The 19,624-nt window shown below is 36.5% G+C and overlaps 1 protein-coding gene across 1 annotated transcript in view; it reads left to right on the forward strand.

The window, feature by feature from the left end:
• LOC107670182 (teneurin-2-like) overlaps nucleotides 1–19,624 on the forward strand; it is a 613,574-nt gene that overhangs the window by 256,921 nt on the left and 337,029 nt on the right. Inside the window, exon 5 of the mRNA XM_016462702.1 lies at nucleotides 1,357–1,462. The gene's annotated coding sequence lies outside the window, so the exon portion shown is untranslated. The remainder of the gene's footprint in view (nucleotides 1–1,356; nucleotides 1,463–19,624) is intronic.

The following is a 19,624-nucleotide window of genomic DNA, read 5'->3' on the forward strand; positions in this document are numbered from 1 at the left end:
TTTATATTTATTTATGGCTTTGGTTTTAAAAATACAAAATGGTTCATGAAAACCATTATTTACTTATAAAAAATATTGTAAGTAAGTAGCCTACCATTTTAATTCAACAAAATGTACAGTGGTGGTATTATGGTATCATATGGTAGTGCCATGATAGTTTAATATATAAACAATAGTGCTGTCAAACGATTAATTGCGATTAATCGCATCCAAAATTTACATAATATATGTGTGTGTACGGTGCACATTTATTATGTATATAGAAATACATACAAATACAGCATGTTTCAAAAATATTTACATGTATTTACTTGTATATATTTATATTCATATAATTTATATTATATATAAATATATTTAAAATATAAACATAACATATTTTTCTGAAATATATACATGCATGTGTGTGTATTTATATATACATAATAAATATACACAGTACACACTCATATATTATGTAAACAAAAACCTTTATTTTGGATGCGATTAATCGCGATTAATCATTTGACAGCACTAATAAAAAAACATGGTTTTGAACGATTGTCATATCATATGCTGTAATGTTTACATTGTATTCATTATGTAATTATCATTGTACAAAGATGTGTGTGTGTGTGTGTGTGTGTGTTTATTAGTGTGTTTGCAATGTGTATGTGGGCACACGCTTTGCCCTGTTATGGAGGGTTCAAGGAACAGTGATCCATGGTGGACCCAGGCGATAAGGCCATATGGTGTGGCATGTTGTGTCATTAGTGTAGAAACATGAAGGGGACACCAGTGTCTTAATTATCTCCAGACAGCCTGCAACACTCAAACCTGCAGAGAGCAAAACCTCTGAATGCTCACAAATGCACAGGCATTAATGCATGGCGAAGCTATAAAAATGCTAAGTACTTTCTATCTGATATGTTTGATTTAATAGAATAATAGTGTGAATTTAATTAGTTTTGTAAATATGGGCTGGCAAGCAAGGTTCTTAATTCACCTCACTTATACTCATTCTCCTAATCTTTTGGGAGCTTTCACATTTAAATCCTGATTTATAACTGCACAATTCAGGTAGGCTCTTCCCAGTTCCAGAGCTATTGTTCTCTATGTGGATTTGTTTGCTGTATTTCTAACGAATTGTGTGTTGAAATCTCACATGTTGCTCTTTTCAGCTGTTTATTAGCCATTTGTGCTTGTTTCCGCCCTTTCTGTTTCAAGATACAAATTAAACATGAAACATTCTGTTAAGAACCAGTTTTTTTGGAGTTTTGGAGTCATTGCACACTTTGCATGAACTGAATGGTTATTTACATTCGCATTGCATTAAATGTGATTTATTTTTTTATGTTTTCCATGTTTGATTCTCAGGTCATGTTGAAGTTTCGGAAAGACGTGAGAATGCTGCAGAACCTGTCACACACAGCTCATTAAACACTCAATTAGATATTCGCTGCAACACTACACCTGTAAACTGGTGAGTAATTTATCATACCTCTGTTCATTAATTTTGTAAAATACTTAAACGCATACAGAAAAAAAAATATTGCAATTAATCAATGGCGGATTTTATGCATCAACACAAAAATAAAATAATTGATGAACTAAGTAATGGTATTTGGCCAATCAGAACTCAATATTGTAATGAGCTGCTCACAAGCTCATGCATGTTTTCGTTATTTTTCACGCAAAATGGTTCAAGCCAACTTTTGACATTCTTAAAAAAGTAATCAGAAGGTATCAGCATTATCGCGCATGTCACTGACTTTGCAAGAAAAACACGTCTTGAGAGTCCAAAAGCATTCACTGTGTGATGAAGCCTATTAGAACGGAGTTAGAATGTTCCTATAATTCAAGTTATGAAAGAAAAATATATCCATAGTTTAATTCCAAACAAAGCTAAAGCAGAACTCTTGTGCGTCTCAGAGCAACACATTAGAAATAATTATTCAAACTGTAAAGTTAGCTATAGGACCCCTGCCTCAGAGGTATTCCCCATGGGATTTTATTTATTTTTTTCACAATTTGACCACATTCCAGTACACAAGTCGAAAAATCAAGCTGGACATGTCCCATCCATTGTTAGCAATACCAGTTGATAAAACACATTGAACTGGTATTTTGTACAGATAATGTCAAAGTATTATGTCTGCAGAGGTTGAATAGTAGCCTGCTGTGTGCACCACTGAGTTTGAGATAGAGACAAAAAGAAATGCTAATAAATTGCTGTTACTACTGTTTCACTTACTGTTGATGCTCTGAGCAGCCGTTTTGGATTCCAGTTACTGGGAACTCGGAATTCAAAATTTCTGACTTCTGACAGCATGCCATTATCACTGCATTAAGTGCCTAAAATTAGAATCAGCCACACAAATTAGTATACTCAAGTGCAGATTAGATTTCTGACCACTGGCAATCTGTCCAAAGTGGGCTGTCCCACCAAATTCAGGAGCAGAGTGCAAGATGCTTTAGGATGTCTTCAAGGACCCCAGAGTGTATGGGATCTAAAGTTTGGAAACAGTCATTGTGAATGTGCACCAGTTAACAGTTAGAAAGAGACTACACAAATCTGGTAAGGTCAGCAAAGCAAGGTTCTGCTCTTAAAAAAAGGTAAGATTGGAGTTTGCCATCCAACACCTACACGAGGAACAGGAAGAGAACTCTAAGCACAGTGATGGAGGAGGTGTTCTGCTGCATCAGGGTCATTCTAAAGTCAACTATGAATTCCACATTATGCCAAAGAGTGCTTAAGGAGAATGTGAGGCTGTCCATAAAAAAAAAAAAAGTTGAACCAGCGATAGATAGATAGATAGAGCATTGACCATGTGTTTGTATGTGAGCTGGAGTTTATATTTGCTGGAATATGCTGTGTGAATGTGTGCTGTGGAGCTGTGCATGTCTGTAACAGCTGGAGGCATGTTGCCTGTGGATGCTAGAGGTTGTGGCTAAATTATGAATGTATGTGGATGGAGTGTCTGTCTTTTTCTGAAAAATTCAAGCAGGAACAGTAACAACTCGTGCAGGAACACACTGAAATGTGCGAGTCAGCCGAATTTTGACAACAAAAGAACATTTTATTATATAAATGTTTGATGTGCAATTTGCTCTTTGCCTTTTCTAAAGCATGTTCAATGAGTTTAGTACAGGAGTTTAGCAATTATCGTGGTTATTTTATTTATTTATACCATTCGTTTTGGCGAATAGCTGTTCTAATTTTACCTGTGCTGGTTTCCTTGACAACATGTTGAAAACTGAGCAGATGTGAAGACTGGTAATTTGGTTGTTTGTTTGGTGTAGGTTTTGTGCAGGTGGGATTTGTATGATCGTGTTATGAAACATTTAAGACAGACTCTAATGTTTCTCGCAGTTTCCAAGGTCGCTCTGTTTTAAACAGTCCTTGGACTGGAGACATTTTTCCGTTGTAAATTATAGCTGTTTTTGTAGTACAGTGAACACTTTTATATTATTTTCAACTACATGTTTTTCACAGCCATTTATTTAAATTTGAATTTTATTTTGTGGCAGTGGCAATATTTTATTTTGTATTGTGTTATTTTATTTTCAAGCCATTTTTGTAGTTTAGTGTTGTTATTAATGTCCTTTCTAAGAGTTACAGCTGATTTCATTTATTTTGATTTTTCATTGTGGCCCTTTAATCATTTCATCCTATTTTATACTGTATTAAAATAAATTACTTTATTTAACTTCTACAGCAGGAGCCTTTGAAAACTGTTGACGGTAAATCATCGTTGAATGATCGTTGAAACCTTTTCCCCCCATTTACTTATGCACTGCCATTTTTGCATTTTGATGCAGTGATGTCATCAATGATATCACACAGATGTTTACTCTCCCAGCATCCATCAGCATCAGTTTTATTTCACAGATGCTTGTGTCTGTTGAGGTATGAATGTCTGTATTGAGTCTGATATAGCAGCTCCGTTAAACACAGATTGGCATCAGAAAATCGCCATCTCGCCTGTCCCGCATCTTGTCCTCTATTACATCCCATCTCCCTCTTCTCTCAGTGAGTTGACCTGAAATCAGGGCTGCGGGTGAGGGCATCTCTCTGACACACGCTAGCACAGCTTCTAGTATAACACACAGGTACACAAACACATTGACAGTAAAGATATCCTGCGGCGGCCTGAAACACTAGCTGAAATCAGACACCTACTCAGCTCTCTGCTAAACACAACGTTGTCAGCGTGTGTGCGCGTGTTTGTGTGATGCATCTACTTTTAAAAGCCCTTACCTAGGAAGAAAAAGTATTGCACGTCAAAAATATCAAATGTATTCTTATGTGCTCAAAGGTTGGTCTTGTTATGCTGTCATTTGAAACGTTGCTTCTATTCATTTTCCCACCGCTTCCTCTTTCATTCCTGACATCTACAGATCACTACAAATCACTTTTTGAAAACAGACGTTCACTTGCAAACATCATAAAGCATAAACGTCTCTGAGAACCGAAGACTTGTTTTCTAACCTTTTCTCCACTATGACAAAATTACTCTGGAAAATAAACTCTGGTAGACAAACAAACAAAACCCTTGTGGCACAGCTGTCATAGAGGATCAGCGTAGAGGACGACTATTCCTGGAGCTCTTCAGGAAACAGTAGGAGCACTCGGGGCCACTTGCAAGACATCCTGCCGGTGAAGGGGCCATCTCCTTCTCCATTTCTTTCCCCCTCATCATCTCTCTCTTTAGCCTCATTCTTGTGGCTTCCTCCCTCCATCTCATTCTCAAACAGTGGGATCCATTTCCACATGAAAGCGGAGAGGGAGGAGAAGGCCGCTTGGAGTGTCCTACTCTTCCTCTCTGTTTCCATGGAGATCATGTGCGGTGTGAGCATTGTCCAGTTTCCAGAGTGGATGGAGTGGTCTTGTTTCGGATGCTTTCTTCAAACTTGATTACTTTAAAAAGCATCTCGAGAATAGATTCATACTGTATATGAGAAGTGCCTGTGGAGTAAGTCCTTGATGGCTGAGTGGCCCGTATTTTTGTTCGATGTGGGTCACTCAATCAAACACATCCACTTGCAACTGAGTTCTCATTTTTATGCATTAAGTCAGTGTGACGTCTGTAGGCCCTATAGGGTTGTGAATTGAGTCTTGTCTTAGGTTTAGAAAGTTAAACCTAAAAACTATATTTTAACTTTTTGTGCTTATGTAAAATATGCTACTACAATCTCAGAGTTGGCCTGACAGATTTCCAGTATTTTCTAATTGGTTGCAAGGTGTTTTAAATTGCAGCTAGTGCATTTCTAGGTGATGTACAGTAAGGGGTTCCTTACCGACCCATATAAAAAAAGCCCTCTATGATCTCTCTGCCCTCTTTACACCACATTTAATGGTGCATGCAAATGAGTTTTCATGATCTGCATTAAGCTATGTAAGTATTACAGTATGCAAATAATCAAATACTGTATACTCTACTGTACACTGTTACTGTACTGTACTGAACTTAATGGAGTTAAATCACATTGTTGCTCCCTCTTGACTTTATTTTTTATTCTGATCTTGCAGTGTGAAAGACAATAGACACTGCACTCAATTTTTTTTTCCTCATCCGATATATTCAACATATCTAATTATTTATATAATTATTTCACTGAATTTCACTTGGATTATTGTTTCTCTCTTTTATTTCCCCAAAAATTGTGCTCTAAAAACTTTGCTATCTTTTTCTTCACTTCTCATCTCTATTTATATACTTTACTAAGGAGCTTGTAAGAAAGCGAGATATTTTGGTATTATTTATTTATCATTATAGTTTATATACTATATACTACTATAATATATTTGTAATAATTTTGTTATGTGCTTGTCATTTTATTAGTTTTTCATATATAGTTCATTATATATATAGTTTAGTTTTATTTGAGTTAGTAATTTTAGTACTTTAACTTAAACTTTCAATTAGATGCCAAGGCAACATTTCTATTAAATTTTTGTTTAAAGTATTTTATCTAATACATTTTATTTATATTTTATTTGATTTCAGCTTTATTTCAATTAACAGTGTGCTTTTAGTTTTAGTTAACAATGTCAACACTGGAAAGAAAACACTAAAATTTCAATCACTGTTCTTAAAATGTGTTAAATTACAGATTATTTTTATTTATTTATTTATTTCAGATTAGATAAAGAGACATTGTAATGAACTTCAATCTGAAATCCAGACAATATCCAAGAAAATCCAAGAAAATATCCAGATAATGTCCTGATAAGAAATGCTTATTAATTTCAGGTGTAAAGGGGACCAATGATATGCTTGTCCCAATATATAACTGGTTGCTCTGCTTATGCAAGTCTAAGGCATTTCCTATCCATTTTATTGTCACCAAAATAAAAATCATACGTCTGATTGGTTGAAAAAGTAGTAACACACCTCATCTCAATAGGCCGTCCCATTTCATTATTGTCTGCTAGTAAAATATAAGATTAGGTACATGACAAAGTTTTGTACTTTAGAGGTTTGTTCACTTCCTGCCTTATCAAGCACCACTAATAAATAAATGTATAATTTTCCTCAAACTTTGAGGACTTTCTGAGCTTATACTTGTAAACTTTTACACACTGACTCCTTAAATAGAAACTTTTCACTAGCAAACTATCATTCCTTATCCCAACTTTCTCTCTTTCTTGGCTTGACCTCTAGCAGTGAGTTCATTCAGATGGAGCTTCATGCGGCCAATCACACTCTCCAGCCTAGCAGTCTGCCTCTGCTAGCTGGCCAGCGGGAGTGATGAGGAGCAGGATGTGTTTTTAAGGAACCAAGGAATATCTGGCCTGAATCATTGAGACTGGGAGGTTCTGGTAGGAAGCTACAGTTCAAAGGTTCTTTCTTCTGACCTGTGCCTTTAAAAATATTCTATGACAGTGCAGACCTTCATCACTAGTTCATACCTGGTTTCTACTTGGCTATCAAAACATAATATTTGAGTTATAACAAGTCTCTGAAGAGGAAATCAACCCCAAAATAAATAATCTGATGAACCGAGGTGTGAATCTTAGGACAAGAGCTTGTTAGAGATGAATAAGATTTGTATCGCATAATTTACACCTTTCGATAACTACAATGTAAATCTAATTTTTCACATTTGAACTTCCTTTTTAGATGTGTGTCTGCAGATACAGGTGATAGCAAGCTAACAACCTGGGAAGAATTTGTTTACCTTTGAGTGCTTTTTTTCTCTTTTCTCAGAAAGACTGAATTTCAATCACCTCCGTGTTTGACAGTGAAAAGAAAAAAAGACTGTGTGCAATTTAAAGTGCTAAATCTAAAAGCAGATGTCATTGAAATGTGAATTATGTTAGTATGAGAACCGTCAAGGAACTGCAGACTGCACCGGTTATATCACCGCATCACCAGCTGCCCCTCGCTGACCTAATCCATCCCGACATTTCCCCCAAAAGCTGTTTGAAACCCCAACTGTGGACTCTTCCAGAACAGGTCTGTTCGTCTTCAAATGTCTTCCTTTCTTTCATATAGAGTGTGCAATGAGGTCACTTCAATTCTCATCCATCTCCAAATGTCACTGTTGTTCCCTTGAATACTTGCCCTAACTGCCTTTGTTTAGAACACCCACAAGTTTTGGACACCCACTATTCAATATCTATGCAAACCGTTAAAAGGAATATGAAAACCTTGTCATATTTGATATATCGCGCTGTAACATCTGTAATAAAGTGCAGCTCAGCCGACTGTAGTTAGAACGGCTGTTTATATAACCATCTGACATTTAGAAGCTTTGTTATTGCGGCTTCTGTTGAGGTCAGCGAAACGACAGAATAAACCGCAGCCCGCAGAGGCAGGCAGAATGTTTGGATGGGGGGGACGAAAGAAGAAAAAAAAGTTACATTTGGTTCTCGTAGGATGCTTTTGAAAAGTGAGCAACAAGGAGAGGTCGATCTCTGACAGCATGCTTTTATTGAGTTACGATGCTTTTGGGAAATGCAGCCCAGGCCTCTGGTTACCATAGCAGAAAGGACACATTGCAAGGTAAGACTGGTTTTATGGCCCAATGATACTCACCTCACCCCACTGGAAGTCACTTTGAATCAGACACATACTGCCCATAGGAAAGGACTTCTTTCATGAATTAATAGCCTAACCTTTCTATGAATGAATATGCATATCCCCAGGTCATTGTGTGTATTATTACTGTTCTTGTATATTGTCTTTTGTATTGTATACTGTTTATGCATGTGTTATGATACAATCACTAGTTAATATAACCTCACCTATACCATGTATGGTAACTACAATTTCGTATTTTGTTGATCTAAATTATCTTTGGAGTTCATCACTCTTCAAACCTGGAAGATCGTGATCGCAATTCTCACACCACCAAACCTTCAAACCATTGCAAGCGAATGCAACATTTTTTGGGAGGAACACAAACATTTTGACATTCGGCTAATTGTGTGGCTACTGTTATATCCCAAAAATGTTGCATTCGCTTGCAAAAGCACTACAAAAGTTTTTGGAAAATAAAACAAAAGCATTGAAATATAATTGTAAATAATATTTTAATATAATAGTTTATATTATATTGCATAAAATACAATATTTTATAAATAACGTTTTATAATATAATCTGTTTTCCTCTGCACCGTGTCCTTTAAGTTATACTCTGTAGGTATCATGAAATGTTCTTTTTTACAGCATTTATTAATGTAAGTAAATAGTCATTTAAAAATACTAATACTATTGTTCATTGTTAATTTGTTTGTTCATAATACATAATAAATGTTCAATCATTCAACTTTGAATGTTGAATTTATTAATATGTAAAAATTAACGTGAACCTTGATTAATAAATGCTGTTCATTTTTCATTTTAGCTATTGATTTATGAATATATATATATATATATATATATATATATATATAAAATGGTTTTAATGTTAGTTTCAGTTTTTCAACTGTAATAACCCTGCTGTAAATATATAGAACCTTACTGTAAATTTAAATATTTACCAGTTATTTAGCAAAACTGAGAAATAAGAATCTAAAGATTGCTTGTCTGTAGCAGATCACTTGAAACTTGCCATTTCAGCTGTACATTTTATGTCCATCATAAATGCCTTGTGCTTGTGTCGATGCCAGTCATAATACAAATTGGCATATAATTCTCCTGCCATAATGACACGCTGAGGGGTTTCAAACTGAACCTGTCTGTTCCAATCTACACCTCCCGAGCCTCGTCAAACATGAAATTAAGATATTCCTCATCCGAAATCCTAATCTTAGAGACACAAGAGATGATTTGGAAAGCAGATCAAATCACCAGGAGAAAGATGACGATTGAAGTTTTTCTAATCGCCAGCAACAAACCTGACTAAATGATTCGCTATTCTCTCTGATTGTGCTGATGTTCCGGGTGCTTCAGTCTCATTAGCCCAGATGATATGCATCTTACATTCTTCATATTGTCAGATGAATAAATTGTCTCCCGATTGGAGCAGAGACGTCCGACTTAAATGAGTAATTCAGCGAATATTTCTTTCATTTCGCATATCATCTCATGGTTACCCAGGAAAGCAGCTTCTCTCATGCTTCCTCTAGTCTTTCTCTCTCGTTCCTCTCAATTGGTAATCATAATAATGTAGCGGCCCATAATTATAATAGACCTGCTTGTCAGAGATACGGAACAGATTTCAAAGCTTAAATTATTCACAAGGCAACTGAACAAACAGAGTTTAAACAAAAAGAAAGGCTGTGATAGGGCTGAAAATGACATATTATGTTCACTCTCATTCATATTAGAATACAGTGCTGTCCAGGATTTCTGACTAGCTAAGGCATTTTCCTCCCAAATGTTTTTACTTTCGTTTAGATTTTTTTGAAGTTGTATGAAATATGATATTGTCCATCTCAGTCCTGCTCATTGTTTTACTGTCTTTCAACCAGTCTTGTTATTATCGAATTCAGTGTACTTCTAAATCCGCATTGGTGCAGCAGATAAACAAAGACTAAACACTGATGAAACTTGATGCTGAGGATTGTTAGTTATAATTGACCGAGAATCGTTTCACATTGCTCTACAACATACAACTTGTAAGTAATCTCTCTAAACCTGAGACCAATCTTCCCTCTAATGTTTCGATCTTGTTCTGTCCAAACCAGCCCGCTCTGGTTAGTGTTGTGTGCAATCACATCTTGAATGAACTCGGTCTCGGTGCGTCCACAGAGCTGTTCAAACAGATTGAAGTAAAGGTCAACAAGACGAAGGAATAGCCACACAAAGCAAGCCTTGCTTTTCCCTCTTATTTAGAGCCAAACTTTCATCAATAAAAAGAGAGAAAGTTTAATCAAAGTTAGAAAATGAAAGGCATTTTTCTCTCCTTTTTGAGATTTCTGGTAGAGGCACAGATAAAGGGGACAGCATTGGGTCTGCTTTCACTCTAACACACTTTGTGAAAAGAAACTGTTAGGGTTGTAATTGGTTTTTAGCTACTTGTTTTGTCTCGCTCCTCAGGAATTTATGTAAGGCTTTGCCTTCACCCTAAGCAATATCTTTGCTCATTGCTGTCTTGCCAAGTAAAAATGTTCAGGATTTGGGTTTCATTTTGAAATGAGAACCGGTTTATGTTTGCGAAACAATGACACACTGAGTTTAGTGTGTGTGTGTGTGTGTGTGTGTTTAGGTAGCCTGCCGGTGCAGTGCATGTCCAGAGTTTTGCTTTGGATGTGCGTCAGCGGTTCTGATCTGGCTTGTCAGACATGTTTTACTCAAGCACCCTCTACCCCTTCACTTCAAGGGACATCCCAGTGACAGTTGTGTGCTTCTTCCACTCTCAGTCCTTTTTCTTTCCATCACAAATTGTCATCATCTTCTCTTTTCTATGGCTTTCAGACTCTCTCCTGCTGTACTACGTCCACTTCATTCATTCACTTCAGGCCACCTAACTATTTCTTTTTAGTCATTTGCTGTATTTGGAATGGAATAGTACATAGCACACTGTGCAGTATACAGTCCAAATTTTAAGGTAACACTATTTTAAGGACCAATTTTCACTATTAACTACCATGCATATTTCTAGCATGTTGGCTGTTTATTACTAGTAGTATATACTATTTTAATAAACATTTAAATTATATAAAAAAATGTAAAACAGCATGCTATTTTGCTCTCACGTGATCTCATTACAGTACATTTACTTCATGAGTTCATCTCAGATTTAAATCTGTTCTGTTGCATTTTAGCACAGTTTTTTAAATGCAGACTATATTACTTCCTATTCATTTCATACACTGGAAATAGTAAATCAAGTAATGTGAATTGCATGGTGGGATACAGTATTCCTAGGCTACGTTATCTCTGCGACCCTACAGGGAATTAGTGGTTTGGAGAATGGATGGATGGATACAGTTTTCCACACACTGTGTTTTGTATACTGTATACTGCACACTTTGTCAAATGTAGCGAGCCATCCAGATATTTCATGCGTATGGAAAATGTTTATACTGTGCATTGTATATGAACTGAATACTAAACAAATAGTCTGACTTGTATAATAGTATGATATTCTGAATATAGCCTTTCTTTATTTCTCTCAGCTCTCATTTTACTTAGCACTTTTAAGCATTTTCTGTTTTGATGCAACACCCTGTTTGTATCTAAACACCATTTATAATTCCCTCTCCATTAAAACTGTTTAATGAAACAAAATGATTTGTGAAAGCATTACAGCAAAGCCCAAATGTCACTCACAGCTGGGGTTATGTATTTTGTTTGATAAACAACAGGAACTTTTATAAATACTACACCATTGTTTTATTCAAGGTAAAACATTCAGTACTAATACAATATGAGATTACGAACAATACCTATATACAACACAATAACTGCTGACAAATCAAGTTCTGGACCTGTTTTTGCACACTCACTCTCATAAAGTAGTGATTGTTTCATAGCTGTGAACGCTCAGATGTCTCTCAGCTGCTCTGAAGTCCCATTTCCCAAGTGGGATTAAGAAGGAAAAACAAATCTATGCAACATCTGTGTCTTCCTCACACGAGTGCATTACTATTGGCTTGTAATGTGCTTCAGATACTTATGAAATTACCTTGTTAATTGAGCATCTGGTAACCCTGATTCTGCGCAATGCCCTCACAGTCAAAACGAGAAGCTCGATCTGTAGTCAGAAAGTACCTCTTGAAACCATTAAGTGGCCAATCCTGAGATTAAGTTGATATTTGCCAATTACCTTGTCACTTTGAGGCACTCATCGGTCTTTTAGTTTACCACCCTTCTCCTCAGGTGGCCTCTAATCTCTTCTTCTGCTTTCCACCATCCAGATCAGTCCTTCAGACCACCCCCTGCTCACTCTGACCATTCAGAGGGTCATTTCCTGTGTGAGCTATAAGCTTCAGGTAAACCTGTCTCAAACCTGACCTCTGCTCCTCCCCATCCCCGTCTATGGTTGCCATGGATACAGGGCCACCAAGTGTCTGTCAGGTGTCACGGACAGCAACCAGGTGTGACCTCTTGGCGAGCATCTGAATATGCAGAGTTCCACACGAGCAGCCTCAGCCTGACAGGAACAGACAGAGGATGTATGCCAGAGGCGATGACGTCTGTGAAGATGTTGGCCAGAAACTATGCTCTTCAAGATGGAAATGGTTATGGTCATACTTTCCTGAAGCAGAACTTTTGTAGCTTCTGTAATTCACAGCATAGCATGTGTGAGCTTTTCTTTTTCTCTTTTTGGTCTTTTACTATTTTATTGTCGGATACATTATAAAAAGGACCTGAAATGACAGGAGGTGATAGTGTAAGTGAGAGGAAAAAAGTAGTGAGCCATGTCTGAACTTGCATTAGTCATATGAGCACCACAGTTTATGTTTTTGGAGCATTTTGTATGTTGATAATGTTTTCCAATATTACAGTACCTGGTCATGCTTCACATTAGGCGGACTTAACTACTATGTACTAACATGAATTACCTATAAGACTATGGATTTACTGTGTAACTAAATGTTGTACATAGTAGTTAAAGGAACAGTTCACCCAAAATTGAAAATTTGCTGAAAATGTACTCATCCTCAGGCCATCCAAGATGTAGATGAGTTTGTTTCTTCATTAGAACATATTTGAAGAAATGTAGCATTACATCACCTGCTCACCAATGGATCCTCTGCGGTGAATGGGTGCCGTCAGAATGAGAGTTCAAACAGCTAATAAAAACATCAAAATAATCCACACGACTCCAGTCCAAAACATTATTATTTTTCGTTTTCTTCCCTTCTTCTGCTATACTTACTTAATGCTATTGGTCTGACAAACAAGTAGCCTAGTCCCACCCCAACTCAAGTCATTGGATGAGCCAGAAGTTGACATGTCAGTCTGCTTAAAAAGCTATTTTAATAGCATCAAAGTGTCTGAGAAAAGTCAACTTACACATGGCTATTTAGCACATTAAACTGAGAAAGTATTGATATTTTACTTTAAAAAAATTGCACACATCATCCTTATAGCAACATAGCATCTGTTTGCATGCACACATACTTTTCCAGCCCAGCAAACATTTCAGGCCCAGCAAATTGCAGTTCTTTGCTGCAGTCTGACTGGCACATGTCTCGGGCTGTAGAAAGAACACCACAAATACAGGTCTGTAAAGCAGGCTGTTGGCAATTACAGGCTCATGTGATTGGAAATGAATAGCACTTTGTGGTGAGGGGAATAGACTGCGTAACGGAACAAAGGGCTTTGAACAGCTGTTAGCTGGAAGCATCGGGTCCCATTCCCTGTGAGATAAGATAGCAGAGGAAGTGAAAGGTTCTGTCACTCGGGCTGACTTTACATGGCTTTTAGTGTATAGATAGGGTTGGTCATATCGCTCAGACAGGTAAACATGCAGACACACGTGCACACATACTGTATACACATTGCTCTGTTGTTTACCTTTAAATCATATTTGATAAAGCTTCTGATTGATCCATTTCTCTCTCTGACAGCATTAATCCATTTGATATAGCTGTGTTGTAAACAGAAGGTGGCATCAAAATCCATTCTGCTGAAGCTTTTAGACACATTCACCTGTCAGTTTACTGATCTTAATAAATGCTGCTGTCTTACATTAAAATAGCACACAAGCTGACAAGATCATATCCGATTCATTAATTATGAGTCTCAGAAAGAGTTGCACATTACAACCAAATGCAGCTCTTTCCATCCATGCAGGCATATGCTTGTCTGCATAGTAATGTAATTAAGATATGTATAAACATAATACTTCAGCTTACGCATCTGGAATACTAAGAAATATTTACTTTTGCATTTTATTGATATTGACTTCAATTCGATTAGAATTTGATGCTTTACTAAATGATGCAAAGATTATATATATAAATACATACTGTATAGCTGGTGAACTTTTTATGTCTGAGAATTTGTCCACATAAAAAACTTTTTTGCATATTTATTTGCATACATTTCATTGGTTATGGATTTTTTATGATGAGAGAAATTAAGTTTTGTGCAGCTAACAAGTGTAGCTTATAGCCTGAAGAGCTTGTGTGGTCAACCAATTGATGATTGGCAAATACAGTTGAACTCGTTGCTGGTTTCATGCAAAGAGTGCTCTAATGTATCATGCAGTGAAGCAAATTCATCAAAATCAATTGTAGGTCTGTATAAAAATGAATGACGGCTGGATTTGGCCTACGGGGTGCCAGTTGAAAAGGAAAACTGACAGAAACAATACACCAGGCTTAGGAATTGTATTTTGTTTAAGCTATGACTGCATAATATGCATAATACATTGGGTATTATTATAGCAATTGTAATTGATTATGCAATCAGTGCTTTGAATACTGTCCATTGTCACATAGACCCAGTATGATGCATGGATGAATTTTTACACCTGTAGTGCTGCTGTAAGATTTACTCAACAAAAACAGACAAAAAGTGTTGTGTGACCCCGTCAGAGTTTGGCACGCTCAGGTTTATCGGGCTTTAGTAAAATGGATCTGTTGGGACTGGACATGTGACCTCACTTTCAGATGCTGCTGAGCGGTCCATTGAGATTGTCTGGGTCGGCATTTGCTAAGAGGAAAAGACAGTTTGCCCTCGAGCAGCTGTATGAGGTGACGGCGCAGTCCCTATTGGGTCCTCTTGTCCCCGTCTTCCTCACCTTAAGGTTTTTGCTATTAATGAACCAGACTAAAAATGGCTCAAATGTGCGAGAGAAATATATAAGGGATTTGTCTTTTAAAGAGTTTTTGTGCGTGTAAACATATGTGCTAATGTGTACGAGGAAGAACATTTGAGGGCTAAGAGATGTTACACTTTGAGAAAGTACACTATGTAAATTGTATTACTGTTATGTAAAAATGTAAATCGTTTGTTTTTCTGGCTTATATGAAAATATTCAGACACATATTGGTGTGGATGCAGCAAGTATGGCACTACCATTCCATTGCTTTTTTTAAATTTGTATTAATGCTTTCATTCATCAGTGATGCAATAAATTGATCAAAAGTGACAGTAAAGACATTTATAATGCTACAAAAGAAGATAAAAGATTTCTATTGAAAAGAAATGCTGTTCTTTATAACTTGCTGGAACTAGAAAAAAATCTAATATTAATCAGCACATAATAATAATAATAATAATAATAAGCAGCAACAACAACAAAAACACTGAAGACTGGATTAAATTTTTTTTTTTTAGATGTTTTCTCAGTGAAGATAAAAGAAGAAATACCAGTATGAAATATAGAAGAAATGTAAGTAAACATGCAGCTCCACCCCGGAATGTCTGGATTTCATCCAGTCGATTTTTAGCTCTTTATCTATGGATTAAATCAGCTGTTTTGTGGGAGCCATAGATCAATGATATAAAAGAGATCCAAATCAATCAGCCTCGAGACTGTATTTTTCTGTTTTTTTGATTACCAGTGCTGGAATAACATGCACGCCTCCCCTGTTCTCTCTTAAATGCCTCTGTTACTCCTTCTAGCTGAGAGAGAAATCAATCATAACTCAATGCTTCTGACATGCTCAATGGCACAGTCTGATTGGCTGCGGCTCATCCAGTGATTTCTCATTACCGGCATCTCATACGGTACCCCTTGGGGATTCTGTGACCCCTGTGATTCTGCCACTGTTACGGTGATGTCTGCTCATCTTGCTGCTGAGATGAAATATTGCTTCTCTAACTAGTACATCACACTGCATTGTTTAATGAGAGGCTACTGCATCAACAGGCTGCACGGATTGTGCTTATTGTGCATTCACTTCCTGTGTGTTGTTTTTGAAGTGATATGGTGGTTGAGTAATGAAGTCTCCACAGGTTATGCTAAGAGCACATGGTTATTTTTCTTGGTCATTAGCAGGCAACGTGGTTGATGGAAAATCCAGCCTCCTGGTGGTCCAGCACAGAAGTCTGCTGTGGTGATAGAGGTTTATCAAACATTCTCACATTTGATCTGTGCAGGGACTGTTATAAAGTGAAGCAAAACAGTACATCATGCTGTTTATTTTATATATATATATATATATATATATGTGTGTGTGTGTGTGTGTGTGTGTGTGTGTGTGTGTGCGCGCACACGCGCGCTGGCCCACTTGTATGAACAGACATTTGAAGCAGGCTGTTGCAGTATACCATGTGTCAGATGAGATTAGAGGAGCGTTTACCCCCTCACAGTGTCCTTGAACTGCCAGCACTCAGTCAGAGATTGAACTCTTAGGTGTTTACTCGTGCTCTGAGACCTTGTGTGTTAGTGAGGCCATAAAGTACTGTGAGAGCTGCAATAAAAAAGTTGTGAAAATATTATGAAACCAACATGCATAAAATGTAAATAATTAAAGTACCTCATAAAAATGTATTCATTAGAATACATAAAAGTAACTAAATACTAAGTAAAAGTATTGCTGTAAATACATGTATATGCTAGTTCATTAAACAAACAAATTAACTGACATAAAAACAATGACAGTCTATTAGCATCTCACCAGTTAACATAAGTTTTTTTTTTAATTACCATGTTCTTACTGACAAATATAAATAAATAAATAAAAATTGTATTTAAAAAACTGTATTAAAACTTGTTAGACTTGAATATTTAGACTTGACTCAGATGATCAGATATCAGTTACATATTGAATTTAGGACCACAAATTGGATGCAATGAAATCAGATCTGATACTATACTGTATGTGTTTTTGCTGTTTATGCACATGTAACAAGATCCACTTACACTACAATTCAAAAGTTTCAGGTCAGTGAGTTTTTTATTTTTTTTGAATGAAATGAATACTTTTATTTAGCAAGGATGCATTAAATTGACCAAAAGTGGCAGTAAAGACAGTTATAATGTTACAAAAAATCAATTTCAAATAAATCTCATTCTTTTAAACCTTCCTCAAAAATACACTGGTTTCAACCACAGACTGTAAAAAAAACATGGACGTAGTGTCTGTGATGTCACCCGTTTCTGAAGAGCATTTTTGAAGCCTAAAGTGGGCGGAGCGGGCCGTCGCCATCTTGGCAGCGCGTCGCCGCATGTCACTCTCGGATAATCGAGAAACCGCTAAAACCGCGCCCACCTAGCTTGACGGTGCTGACAGCAGCGGCAATCCACCTGTCACTCAAGTGGTCACGCCCTTAAGCGAAAATTTTAATATGATTTAAACGGATGAGTTCTAAAAAAAATTCACCCCCTCACCGTTGTCATGAAAGGCAAAATTAGGGGGTCTGAATACTTTCCGTACCCACTGTATATAGTTACATTTTGTTACGGTGCATATTAACGGGACCATGAAATGAGAAATCAAAATTTCCTTTTTTTTTTGTACCATTACAACATCTTGCAAGTGTCATAGCTTAAATTTCTTGTGTAAATTTAAATTTGACACCTGTCTACACCAGACACAATGCTTTGTCTGTAAATGATGGATTTTTGTATGGTTCAATAGTAAGGAGGTGTTGATGCTTTTTCTCATGCAATGACATTAGCCAATCACAACAGCAGCCGATTACTGACAAGACTTAAAGCAGCCACCCTCTTAAAACAGATCATTTTATACTGAGGTTCAGAATTAGGGTTGAATACAATAATTTTTTCAAATATATGACTATATATTGTGCTATAATAATAACAACAATAATAATAATGATAATAATAACAATGAATAAAAAAGATTCCATGTCATGACCCCTTTAAGAACTGCATTAAATATTTTTGGTTACATGTAGGGCTGGACGATATGGCCAAAATTGATATCACGATATAGCCGCATGTCACTCTCGGATAATCGAGAAACCGCTAAAACCGCGCCCACCTAGCTTGACGGTGCTGACAGCAGCGGCAATCCACCTGTCACTCAAGTGGTCACGCCCTTAAGCGAAAATTTTAATATGATTTAAACGGATGAGTTCTAAAAAAAATTCACCCCCTCACCGTTGTCATGAAAGGCAAAATTAGCTATATAGACCAAATCCACTTTTTGTACCAGGCTGTAAACATTTTTTTTTTCTGCTGTAAAGTTGGGCATTTTAACATGGGGGGTCTATGGGATTGACTCCATTTTGGAGCCAGTCTCTAGCGGCCAGTAGATGAATTGCAGTTTAAGTCACTTCCGTGTTGGTTTCAAGAGAAAGACCGGAAGGTTGCCGCTTGGTTTCCCTTCACACATTTCTTCTCTCCTTACAAATATGATTGACAAATCATGGAAGCGTAAAGGGCATTTTACTGTTTTTGCTGTACTTTGGATCAAATAAATGCAGCCATGGTGAGCAGAAGAGAATTCTTAAAAAAAACAACAAAAAAAAACAACATTAAAAATCTTACTGTTCAAAAACTTTTGACTGGTAGTGTAGGCTGATTATTCTTATAGATTGAATTTTTTTTCTGCTGTAAAATTGGGCATTTTAACATGGGGGGTCTATGGGATTGACTCCCTTTTGGAGCCATTCTCTAGCGGCCAGTCGATGAATTGCATTATTATTGATAATAATAAGAAATGTTTCTTGAGCAACATCAAATCAGCATATTAGAATGATTTCTGAAGGATCATGCGACTGACTAAATAACATTTTTAAATATATTAAGATAAATTTAGGACTGCATATGCTAGTAGGCCAAATCAGATGCAAAGAGATATTTTAAGTTAAAAAATATTTTACAATATTTTATTGAATGGCTTTCAAATAAATACAACCTTGGTGAGCATAGGAAACCTCTTTCATAAACATTAAAAATCTTAGCAACCCCAGACTTTTGAGCAGTAGTTTCTACTTTGACACAAATCCGTGTTATCTTTGAATGAGCCAGTGAAAGATTCACAGTATTTAATTTTTTTCTGTATGTACTAATTTAGTTTAATGTTTGTGAAAGAAGATAAAAATCTTGTATACAGTGGGTACGGAAAGTATTCAGACCCCCTTCAATTTTTCACTCTTTGTTATATTGCAGCCATTTGCTAAAATCATTTAAGTTAATTTTTTTTCCTCATTGTATTTAGGCTTAACTGATAATCAGTTTTGGTTGGGAGTTGTTCCATTGACTTCCATTGTATGTGCATTACTGTCAACAGTTGTTGTTCCTTTTTTTTCTTTTTCTGTGTTATTCAACTGTATATATATATGTGTGTGTGTGTGTGTGTGTGTGTGTGTATATA

The sequence above is a fragment of the Sinocyclocheilus anshuiensis genome, unplaced genomic scaffold (genome assembly GCF_001515605.1).
Source record: "Sinocyclocheilus anshuiensis isolate Anshui unplaced genomic scaffold, SAMN03320099.WGS_v1.1 scaffold640, whole genome shotgun sequence".
Taxonomy (NCBI): Eukaryota; Metazoa; Chordata; class Actinopteri; order Cypriniformes; family Cyprinidae; genus Sinocyclocheilus; species Sinocyclocheilus anshuiensis.